This window comes from Vulpes vulpes, chromosome 2 (genome assembly GCF_048418805.1).
Source record: "Vulpes vulpes isolate BD-2025 chromosome 2, VulVul3, whole genome shotgun sequence".
NCBI classification, from domain to species: Eukaryota; Metazoa; Chordata; class Mammalia; order Carnivora; family Canidae; genus Vulpes; species Vulpes vulpes.
The window spans coordinates 103843055-103853456 of record NC_132781.1 but is presented as its reverse complement, the minus strand read 5'-3'; positions in this window follow the sequence as shown (position 1 = coordinate 103853456).

Genomic DNA, 10402 nt, shown 5'->3' with positions numbered 1-10402 from the left:
CACTCTCTGTAATTAGTATCTTTTAAATTTTATTAGTGTAGCATACATACTGAAAGCACACAAATCGTCAGTGAATGCATCAGCCAGCACTCAAATCAAGAAATCAGACACTACCCAGAAGACCCTGATGGATTTTTGCAGTTTTAGCTGATGAAAGAGACCAGGACAAGAAAACAAACAAAGAAACCATTGAATAGCACATTTTGTAGCTTTAAAACAAGACCATACCTTTTCAAAAATGAGCTCCCACTGAATGTGCCTGATATTACTGAATTTCTGAAATAAGCACATTTGATCTCCATGCATGTTTTTGGTATACAATTTATACTAGCATTTTAGCTTTTCTCTCATTTTAAAAATAAACTGAATGTTTTATTTAGGGGGAGCTAATTTTGAATGTATGTGGTCAGCTTGTCTTTTGATATTGCAAGTGGATGGCTCCCAGGACAAGAAGTGCAGCAAGGCGCCGTCCCACTTTACTCTAAGATAACAACACTCCCAAAACCTTGTCACCCTAGTCCTCAAGCTTTGCCTGGGATTCAGACTCTCTCTACAGTAAGCAAAGTAGACAAGTATCAATGCCCCAGAAGTGCTAAGACAGCCTCAAGCTCAAAATATCTCACTGAGTCATTGAATTCAGCTTCCCTTAGCTTTAGGTTCATTATCTACAACCTAGTACCAGAGTCTTGAGGCTCTGTAAAATGGAAATAATCATAGTAATAATGCAGTGGAAATTAAATAATATGTTTGTAGTAGGCAGAATAATGCCCACGCCCCCCACCACCACCACAAAGATGCCCACACCCTGATCCCAGGAATCTGTGAATATGTTGCCTTTTAGGTCAGGAGGGAATTTGTTGTTGATTATAGTTAAGGACCTTGGGATGGGACAGTGGCAATGGGGAATTAAGGTTCCAGGTGAAATTAAGGGTATAAGTCAGCTGACTTAAAATAGGGATATTATCCTGAATTATCTGTGTGGATCCAAGTGTTGTCATAAGGACACTTAAAAGTAGGAGAGGGAGGGGGCGCTCCTCCATGGCTCAATGGTTGACCGTCTGCCTTTGGCTCAGGCCATGATCCCGGAGTCCTGGGATCACGTCCCAGGAGAGACTTTCTTCTCCCTCTGCCTATGTCTCTGCCTCTCTATCTCTGAGTCTCTCATGAATACATAAATAAAATCTTTAAAAAAGAAAAAAAAGGAAGGAAGGAAGGAAGAAAAGGAGAAGCCTTTGATAAAAAAAAGATACTAAACCCATTCTTGGGCTCAAACAATGTCAAATGGATGCACTCTATGTTATTGGTTACTAGGATACAAGTGCAGACCCATTACCTGTCACACTGATGGTTTTGACAGCCTACCAACAAGTATTCTGAACATCGGTGGCTATTGCCTTCCAATCTGCTTCCATGTATCTTTATGGAGATTCTTAAAAATAAAGATCTGGTCATGTCATCTCTGGTGTATTTAGTGACTTCCCATAAGTTTTACCAAAGTCCTAAGCTCATCAATGATTTTCAAAGGACTTTACAATCTGTTTCCATCCCCTTGCCTTTCTAGAAAACTTTAGCTCTCACAGCTTGCCCACTTGAGCTTTGTGCTCTGGCCTGCTAAGATAACTAAACATGAACTGCACCTTCTTACCTCATTACTTTTGTCATACTGTTCCCTCTCCTGCAAATATCATTCTCTACTATTTTGGCAAGTGTAACTTTTATCCAACATTATCTAAAGCCTTGGCAGTTGAGCCCATCTACAAGTAGCCTCCCCTCTGAATTCACAGAGTATGTCATAGTGCTCTCCTGTTGCCTTCTAAAACAGTGATTTTCATACTGCCTTAACTTCTCTAGAACATATAAAACTTGTAGGGAAAAAGCATGGGAGTTGGGGGTACAGTAACTTACATACTGATAAATTTCACAAAGTAGCCAGAATTATGTCTTCCTCTCCAGTACCCAGGGCCACATATGGCCATTCAGATTTAAATTAGTCATATTTAACAAATTAAAGTTTCATAGTCATCCTAGCCACATTGCAACTGTTCAATAGCCATGTGTGGTTAGTGGCTACCATACTGGAGAGTATGGATAGACAACCTTTCCATTATCAGAGAGTGTTCTAATGGCCAGTGATGACCTAGAACACAGTAAATGATCATGAAATACCCAAGGAGAAAGAAGGAAAGAAATAATAATGAGAAAGAAGAAGGGAGAGAGGTAGGGAAGATAAATAAGATTCCAAAAGGAAGTCAGGAGAAGTGGTCCAAACTTAAAGGTGGGAAAAAGCTTACCAAGCATCCTTTCAGCAAAGGACTGGCAAGTCCTTTGGAGATTTTCTGATTCTGCAGCACTGTGTACTTCTGATTGACTTTTTATTATCTAGGCACTTCTACATCTCTGCAAGAGAAGAATTTAGCTTTCTGAAAATTAATAGCAACACAAATGATTCTTGCCCACAATGATGCAAAAAAATATGTTGTCATACTTAGAAACAACTCACTTCCTCCTGGTATAAAAGATCATATCAAGCATTATATCTGATTGCCCCATAAGATATGAACACATTTTACTTCTATTAACAGCTTTATTTCAGCATTGGTAACTGATTATGTACCGCTCTGTTCTTCAGTCTCTTGAAATAGCCTTAGTATCTTACTGGTTTCTTCATTAATTGTGGAGTTGGTTAAAATCTTGAACATGTTCTTTTTTTAAGATTTTATTTTAAAAAAATGTTTTTTATCTCAACACCCATTGTGGGGCTCAAACTCACAACCCTGAGATCACAAATCATATCCTTCACAGATGGAGCCAGCCAGGCATCCCATGTTCATTTTTGATACATGCATGAGATATATGTTTTCAACATTTAAAAAAAACTGTATCTTAAGAATTTTGGAGGCTGCAGTGCCATGCCTTAGTGGGCTCCAAATAGAAGCCTGGTAAAATGAACCACTTGAGAAGCCCCTTAAGAGCTGTGTAAGCCCAGCCTTGTCTTTTCTTGGCTCCCAGAGTGAATAGCACAAAAGCAGGAGCCCTTTAACTTTGCAGACTCTCTGTTCTTTAGGTTCTTTCATCCTCTCTGATGCTTTTGGTTTTTGGAATGTGTCTATGTTGTTCTTGATCCTAGTTCATGTGCGGCCACTATGTCATTTCCCATTGGTTGCAGCAATGATGAGGGATTTACTTTTATGGGCTATTTGATGATTCTTACCAGATGGATGATGAAGAGGAATGAGAGCCTCATTCATCTTCAAAATGAGAGTTTTGAAATTTTTGAAAATTATACTCTAGCAGGGCAAAGTGAGTGACAAGTAAAGAGAAGCTCCTTTGCTAGAGGTCCTTTTTGAGATACTGGTCCCCATACATGTTATTCAAGATCAGAGGTGGCTCAGGTGGTTAAGTGTCTGACTCTTGATTTCAGCTCAGGTCATGATCTCAGGGTCGTGAGACTGAGCCCTGTGTCAGGCTCTGTGCTAAACAGGGAGCCTGCTGGAGATTCTCTGTCCCTCTCCTCTCTCTCCTTCTCTCTCCTTCCCTCTCCACCCCTCCCCCTCCTCATGTGTACTCACACACACTCTCTCTCTCAAATAAATAAATTTACATAAAAAAAAAAAGAAGAAGAAGAAATAAAGAAAATCAGAACCTAGTAGCAAAGTGGGAAAAGAGATTTTATTCAAGAATGATTGCAATAGGACTGGGCTCAGTTCTGAAGACAGTATGCGCAAGTGGAGATTTATAGCCCAGGAACATGGTGAGGGTCAGTGGATGGAACATTACTAAGGAATCATTGGGATAAAGGGGGTTCTGGCTAACTCAAGTTGACAGAATTTTGCTGAAGACAGGATGTGTAGTTAGACATCACTTGGGGGGAGTTGGGAGACCAAGAATTTGATCAGACATTAAAGTGATCTGTTATCGAGAGTGCGCGAATTCTTCTACCCTGACTTAGCAGGGGTTTTGCTAAAATTAGATAGGCAATGCACAGATGGATGCAGAATTCCAAAGGTTGAGGCCTAATTGAGAAGAGGGTCCAGAGCAGCCTGGTTCAAGTTTGTTCAAGGAGAGAGTTTTCATAACCTGAACAAAGATGAGAGTTTGGGGTGGCTAAAGGCAGGGGCTAAAAAGTGGAAACCTTTTGAGTTTATTTTTTGGTTTGAGATGTTAACAGGAAGGAAGAGCCTTTCAAAAGAACCCCATGTGGTCAAGATAGAAGTTTGCTATTTTTATTGTATTTTTTTGTTACTTTTCTATTTTGAAATGTTATAAGAGGCGAGAAGCGATAAGAAATAAAGGGAATATAGCCAGAACAGAGATTTCTTTGATGGGTTTAAAGAGAAATAGGAATAAATACAGTGGTGTCAGGGAGGAAAGTCTAACCCCTTCTGCCTTACATTGAGACCCAGGGATGCTGCCTATTAGACTAAGAAAAAAACAGATTTGCAAGAGACAAGGTGCACAATTTTTATTAATATTTAATGCATGGGAGTTCACAAAAAGAAGTAAAACTCCAAGAAGTGGTTAGACTCAGGGGTTATATACACTTTTAACAAAAAGCAGGAAAGACTGGGCTTCAAGATATGAGACGTATTGGGGAAGTAACTAGGAAATATGTAGGAGAACAAATGGAAGAGAAAGTTATTTTAGTAAGATCTGTTTATGCAAATTAATCTTGATGTTGACTCCCCTGTCTCTGTGATCTAAGATGTTGCTCTTCTCTTTCTGGGCTGGGTAGGGAAGAGAAAGGGGAGAGGGAGGGGAATCTTCACCAAGGGAAACGTATGCCCTGCTTTTAGGCAGAGAAGTGGGGGCAGAGAACTCTTCCTGCATCTGTTGATTCTTCAGCTCAAAATAATCCTTATGCCAAAGTGGCATATTTCGGGATGACATATTCTGATTCCCTTCGATGGCTTTCTAAATCTATTAGGTTTAGATGTGTGAAGTTTAATACAAATTGAAGAAAACAATTATCCATTCATTTATTCATCCAGGGCAACTGCTGTGCCAAGCACTTGGCCAGGAGCTAAAAATAGAAGGATGCTATTCTTTGCTCTTTAAGGCTTTCACACAAGCAGGGGACAGATAGGGAAGAAAATTAAGTGAACAACACTGACATACATGCTGCAATATAGGGACATGATAGAAAAGGAATACAATAGGATAAGTGGTCTATTTTGGTCTGAGGAAAGCATGTAAAACAATACAGGAAAATCTGAATATTGCAGTTATTTTCCATAGTTTTTGACAAGCCCTGAGTGCAATCTGAAATCAGTCACTCTGTGACTCACTAATGACTACTGTCAAGCGGCAGACTTAGCTAGCAAATTAGAACTCACCGGAAGCCATGTTCAATAAACAATTCATTTTGTGATGTTACTTTGGTTGAAAACGCGTGTCTTTGAAAGGTTTACTAGTTGCTTCTTTTCTTCAAAGGGAAGTGAACCAACAAAATGGTAGTTAGTTATATTCATATACAGTCATATAGTCCCATAAAAATATATAAAACTGGGGGCTTTGGGGATCCAGTGGCATCTCCAAAGTCCACTTCAGACTGTCTGTTCCACCAGTGTCTATACTGAATACCTGTATCTGACTTCTAGCCCAGTCTGGGAGAACTTTGGATAAAATGCTTTGGATTGAATTTTATGTAGCGACATCTGTTCCCTGTGTGAAAATGCATTAGCCAGATCTGTTTACGTATTTCTATGCCTCCAGTTAATCTTTTTCTTAGAAGTTACCAATAGCTCACATGCAAATTCTCTCAAGAACTCAAACTTCCATAATAGGCTCTTCTCTCAGCTGGCTAAACTTCTCTGAAATCTGTTGTTTTCTTAACTGCTTGCTATCTCCCCGCATACCTATTATAACCCATTCTCAAATCTATTACAAGTAAACTTTACCTTTTTTCAGCTGTCAATCCACAGACAGGATCTCTTTGAATTAAATCAGTTGCCCTGAGCAACCCTGAAGTGCTACATATTTCGAGGAAATCTGCGTGACTCTTTGAAGTAAAAAGGGATAATTTTCCATTCTTTTTGCTGGTACAAAAAGCAAGCCTCGGTGTGACAATAATATCAAATGTGTTGATCTTCAATCATAATCCAACTCAACGGCTACTCAAGCCAGCAGAAAGGTTCTTTTGTATGAAAATTCTGTGTCTTTGACCATACTGGTGTTGGGGGGTGTGGGGCAGTCCAGGAGGCCATGTAGGAGGCCCTATTAGGAGATGACAGCTGTAAATGGCCACTTTTTTAGAAAGCCAAGCTGCTCACTCCTGTTTGCAGAGAATGCAGCAAGTATTTGAAATTACTTCTCAAAATCTTATCTCTGACTTCAGGTTTTTCTCTTTGAAAGGCTAAGTTCATTGTAGCCTGTAGAATTTACAAAAGGGTTTCCAGAATTAATTTTTGTCTGACACCATTTTCTCTCAGTGGGTGTTTGTGTCAGGCTGCTCTATGATTCTTTTCGAGCATGGTGTCCTCTCTCTCCCACACCCGCCATTTTACAGACCAGGAAACAAATCCTGGGGATTTCAAGTTTCCAGAATTGGCAGACTTGAGAAGAGGGCCCAGGGGTTCTAATTACAAATCCCACTCGAAGTGGGCCTAAATATCTCTTCTAGAGAGTTCTGTTTAATCAGCTGCACTCCGAAACTTGTTACCACATTACACAGCTCTAAAGAGGATCCCTGAAGCCTAAATATATATGTGGGTTTGACACTTAGGAACACCTTTCCCTTCTCTCTCAAGCCTCCACCTCCAGTGAGCTATGAGGAGACAGTGAACCTTCCTTCCTTCCTCAAAATCCTCCCATCCCTTCCCTTGACTTCCTTCAGCCTGTGCACCTTCCTCCTGAGCTGTTGGAATGGCCAGTGAGGTAGAGCTGCCTTGTTTTCCCCCTCACCCAACCAGGTCACCCTACTCAGAGCCAACCAAGACATAGCCTAGCTATATTCACTCTTGGGCTCCCCATCCCTGACACTGGTCTCCGTGGTCTTGGGGGCGTTTGGTGACACCTCCTCAGGGATCCCTTACTTTCTCAACATTGAATAATGTGTCATTATGCTGATAAGATCAAAAATTGAAATAAGTATTGAATCATCTGGGCGCCTCTAACCTAGGGTTGACAATTATACCATGTTTGTCTCTGTGTTTATTTGTCCCTTACAGGGCTGGCCAATAAAAAATTAGTGTAATTTTTCTTAAACTTGGGGTTAGAACTGTAAGGGACTTTAGGCCAAATGAATTTAAAAAGCAGGATTTTTAGAAAGTCCATTTAGACATGAAATGGACACAATTTTCAAAACTCGGTACATTTTACCAATTTTTCAAGGATTGAATACAATCCTGCTCAGTAGTAAATGATTCTTTTGAAATTGTCTCCACCATTAAAAGCATCAGTCGGATGGGCCTTTGTCCTATTTGCCCTTCATAGTACAACATGGATCTAATGTGCTTTCTCCCATTAGTTGGTTTTCTGGCTTTCTGGCTGCAGAGGCTGCGAGTTTCAGGGCTTTGTGCTCAGCGCCTCAGGGCTGCAGAATTTTATGATATGTTTCCCCACTGCTGAGCCTCAGCCCAGCCTCCCACACTATTGTCTGTTCTTAGAGTCTGGTGACTACGTTTTTTGAACCGTCAGGTGCACTTTTCAGTAGAGCAATCACTTATTTGCTGGCTTCTCATGGCTGGTCCAGCTCCAGATCACTGTGTTTCTTCTCTCACTTCTTTCTGGTTTCAGGATACCTGATGCTTTTGTGTCTTCCTTCCTGGGAGCTCTGCAAAGTTTGGCTTGATGGAGAGGGCAGGGGCAGGGAGCATGTTTGGTTCTTTGGGGAGGAATTATTTTCTGTAGTTGGAAAAGTCTTCTCCTTTGTGATTTCTCATAATCTTCCGTCTTGCCTTTGCCTACCTTCTAATACCTCCTCTCCTGTCTCTGTCACATGCATGTGTGTGTTTGTAGCGTCTGATAAATCATGTAAATTACTTTTGACTTCTAATTCCTCTCCTACATAACAACACCTTGGAAAAAATTAAAGCAATTGTTACAGCATGTGAACTGGGTCAAGTCCTCTGCTATTAACTTTCATACACTATGTCTGTGACACTTTTAAGAAATCCAACCCTGCCATCCAGGGAAAAGAGGGGGTATCTTGGCTCCTATCTATACACCAGCTCCATTTCTCTCAAAAAAATATCCCTTTTGCATTTTATAGCCCAGGGTTTCAGCCGTGGGAGGGAGACTAACCATACTCATTCTTCTCATTGTTTTTTTTTTTTTTTCATTTAAATTCAATTTGCCAGCATATAGTATAACACCCAGTGCTCATCTCATCATGAGCCCTTTTTAATGCCATCACTCAGTCACCCCATCCTTCTGCGTCCCCTCCCTTCTACAACTCTTTATTTCCCAGAGTTACAAGTCTCTCCTGGTTTGTCTTCCTCTCTAATTTTTCCCCACTCAGTTTTCCTCTTGTCCTGATGGTCCCTTTCACTGTTTCTTATATTCCACATATGAGTGAGGCCATATGATAATTGTCTTTCTCCAACTGACTTATTTCACTCAGCATAATACCCTCCAGTTCCATCCATGTCGAAGTAAATGGTAGGTATCATCCTTTCTGATAGCTGAGTAATATTCCATCGTGTATATAGACCACATCTCCTTTATCTATTTATCTGTCAGAGGGCATCGTGGCTCCTTCCACAGTTTGGCCATCATGGGCATTGCTACTGTGAACATTGCAACCATACTCATTCTGATTGGAGTGCAAAATGAGATAGCAGGTTGGCTTCACCTGGCCAGGTGCCCACCCTGGAACCAATCCACTGGATCCCAAGACAGGCATGTTTTTTTAATGTGGCAGCTCCTGTATGGCCTCAGGGTAGGACATGCAGGGGGAGAAAGGAAGGAGGGGCTACTAAGCAAATCATCGTAGGGATCCATTTCATATATGGCAGAGTATATCAAAATCTCAGTGATCACAAGAAATCAGTATTGATATTCCTGTTTTACAAATCATGAAAGGTCCTTGGAGAAGTTAAGCCACATAGGTGATAAATGGTTGGTCAGACTGACTTCTGCATCAAAATTTATCCCATTTCTGCTATTCTGTGACACACAATAATATTTCGTTGGAGATGAACATGGAATTGCTTTGTAAATTAAAGGAATTCTTAACCAATTGTTATCCAGTATCACTCACTGAAATTCACTAAAAGTCAGCATTTTCTTAGTTGCCAGTTACTTTTATGAATCTAAATAATATGACATTAGAGCCACAAGAGACCATGATCCTCTCTGCTGAAAACACTGCTGGAATTCCCACTGCCGTCAAACTCCATGTAAGCACCCTTACTTCCTGTGCTCCCATCGCCCAGTTCTTGGGCCCCCTGAGCTCCAGTAACCTCCTCCTTCTCTCACTCTCCACTCTCCTCATCAGACTCCAGATATTATACCCCACAAACTGGCTCCTTTGTAAAATCTTAAATCCAAACCTTGCACTCTATCTTCCCCTCATTCTAGCCCTCTCAGGCATTCCCACTACACCAGCCAGTGTCTCAATGAGGTATCCAATCTACCCCCAATTTCCCTACAGTCTTTATCTCCTCCTGCCTCCCCTTACCTTCCCATCCAGCCAGAACAAATGTTTCTTCATGTCAACTAGTCTTTACCAATCTCCTCTAGACATGGTCACATCTTGCTGTGGACCCATTCCCCAAACAACTCCACCCATTTGTACTCTTCAGAAATAAAATCACCAAAAGCACAGAATGGCACCACTAAGAACTAATCCCTGGACACCACTGTCCCATTCTCCACAGTGGCTATTTCAAGACTCCATTGCTTTTCTCAATTCTTCTACCCTATAGCACCCTCCTTGTGTTTAGCAGGTGACCTCAACTGCTGCTTCAGAGGGGAAATTGAAGCCTTTTTAATGATAATTCTCTCACCTTCCAACCTGGGAATATTCCAATATTCTCTAGTAAATGTTTTATCATAAAGTAAAACCTGACCCTCTCTTTCTCTCTGACCTCTGGGGGCCGGCTCCCCTTCTTCTCAGACAGCAGTTTATAGATTTTCTTCCTGCTTTCCTAAATCTTCAATATCTTTCTATCTATAGCTCATTTTCCTCAGAAATAAAAAACACTTAGACCCATCAAAACAAAACAAAAAATATAACTTCCTTCTTTAGACTGTTGCTGGTGTCTTACCAGTAGGATACAAGCTCCTTGAAAAGAAAGAGGATCTTTCCTAAGCATAGTCCCTGCTCTTATTAGAAATATTTATTAATATGGGGCACTGGTTGGTTAAGCATCTGATTTTGGCTCAGGTCATGATCTAGGGGTCTTGGGATCAAGCCCAGAGTCAAGCTCCTTGCTCAGCAGGGAGTCTGCTTGTCTCTCTG